The sequence below is a fragment of the Manduca sexta genome, unplaced genomic scaffold, assembly GCF_014839805.1.
Source record: "Manduca sexta isolate Smith_Timp_Sample1 unplaced genomic scaffold, JHU_Msex_v1.0 HiC_scaffold_2215, whole genome shotgun sequence".
Lineage (NCBI taxonomy): Eukaryota > Metazoa > Arthropoda > Insecta > Lepidoptera > Sphingidae > Manduca > Manduca sexta.
This window is the reverse complement of record NW_023593157.1, coordinates 1-2,182: the sequence shown is the minus strand read 5'-3', so window position 1 is coordinate 2,182 and position 2,182 is coordinate 1. Positions and strand designations below refer to the sequence as shown.

The 2,182-nt window shown below is 32.7% G+C and overlaps 1 non-coding gene across 1 annotated transcript; it reads right to left on the bottom strand.

Annotated features, from left to right (window-relative positions):
• Positions 1-2,005: 2,005 nt before the first annotated feature.
• Positions 2,006-2,077, bottom strand: Trnah-gug. Its single transcript has one exon. It is a non-coding gene; the product is annotated as a tRNA-His (tRNA).
• Positions 2,078-2,182: the final 105 nt, after the last annotated feature.

Sequence of the window (2,182 nt, the reverse complement as noted above, 5' to 3'; positions counted from 1 at the left end):
AACATATTGCTTATTGTCCATTCGTTGTTTTAAAGATCCTGTGACATGGTCTGGATAGAGTATTTTGGCAATATTACGAGCTATCTGTTTGCATTGAGAATTATCCTTTTATAATTCGTTTTTGATCCTCTACAGTACAGGTTTATGTTTGCATTAATACATTTAATATTGTTTTAACCAGATGTACAAATGAAATCAATAGAAATGAAGCCAAGGCGCTTTTAAAGAATTTACAAAAATTTCCAACAGGGATTTGTTTTTTATTTACTTAATAACATAACATTTTGATCGCAATTAATAACTTAACCTGCTACAGAATTTTATAGAGGTACTTAGATATACCTAAAGATTCCAATTAAAGCAAACTGGTCGACCTTGTGATAATTATTTCGTTTGATTATAAATATTGTACTTTTAATTAAATTCTGTTTAAGTCGCGTATTAAAACGTTAAAACGTCAAATTTGTTTCTTAGAATAAAAATATCAATTCAGTGACTTAAACATAAGTCAGTAATAGTGTTCCAGTTATCAGGAAACTATTTAAAATGTTTCTGAGCTACATGCTTTAGTTAAGGTACCTAATCATCTTCTATTTTGTATTTTTAGTTTTTTAATGAGTACACACACAAATAGGTATTTGTTTACATTGAAAAATTATAGAAAATGTAATCGGGGAAAACGACATCTTTTAAACGAAAATCCAAAGACAGATGTAGATGATGCCTAATTTGCAGTATCTTAAGTTACAGGTAAGGTTAAATTTCTAATTATATACAGGTACTTATTGATAAAAGTGAACTATAAATGCACCTAAATGGTACCTATCTAATTTGAATATAATTAATTTAAACTCGGACAGCAGCATAAAAATGGGCTTCATATCTACTTAATTATTCAAGTAGCGGAACCTACCTACACAAAACTAATTGTTACATAAATATCGGATTTTAAAAATACGCTCGAATATAAACCTTATTGCAGAAAAACAAAACGTAAAATTTGTTGTAGTTAAGCAGGTACAACGCATACAATCTAACGTTACCACCGTAACTATAAATTAGCTAATCAAACAGTACATTCGTGCGGAAACACCGCGATCACAGCAAAAAAAAATTGCTAACGCGAGAAATTGCCTTCCAAAGGGACCGAGCGGCGCGCCGCGAATCGAGGTCAAATAATCTTGTACACAGAACGTCGAACTCCAGGCGTGAGGTACATAGGTTAGGTTCTAATTCAAAACAATAAACTTACCGAAAACAGCATTCACATCCAGTAGGTAGCTATTCCGTTAAGACTCGCTCCAACGGCCGTCGGCAATGCTGTCACTCACGCACGCACACATATAAACCACTGTAGTAAACGTCATAACTAACGTTTACATCGTTAATTACACTGTTTAGCGATGTTTTTCGGAGCTGCCAACGATATACCACACGCAGAACAACTTTATGAAGCACACATAACGCACACGAGACGCAAAATACACGAGAACCATATAAAAAACGTAATTTTTAAGCAAAGACAAACCTAATCACCACTCCTTTTCTCTCACAGGCTTCTGTGATAGCGAACATCTGCGGCACGTTGTTTTACCAAAACAAATACAAGTAACGCCATCTATAATAATTTTATGTGAAAATCCCCAAAGCACTATGAATGGAGTGGCTGTACGCATTCAAGTCAACGCTACAAGTCAAAGATGATGTGGACCACAGATGGCGATAGCTACGCATAAATTACAAATTTATAAAAATATTAATTTACAACTACAAAAATAACAAACGAGTGTTCTGTTATTACGTACAAATTTTAAACAAAACATTAAAATTATTTATTTCATTCGTTTTCTATAAATCAAAATTTCATATAGTAAGAATATAAACTTTTTTAATCTTACCAATATATTATAGCTATAAAGAGCAAAAATATACAAAATAAAACAAAAATATGATGTAACGAAATATATAAAAAAAACTAGAACTCCGCCGTGACAGTGTTTGACACTGCCGTGACCAGGATTCGAACCTGGGTTACTACGGCCACAACGTAGGGTCCTAACCACTAGACGATCACGGCTATCGGAGCGATTAGCAATGTTGGTGAAATTACCGTTATGTTTATTTCCATATATTTATATTTTATCCACTATTATAGTAAAATATAATATGTATAATCTTTGAG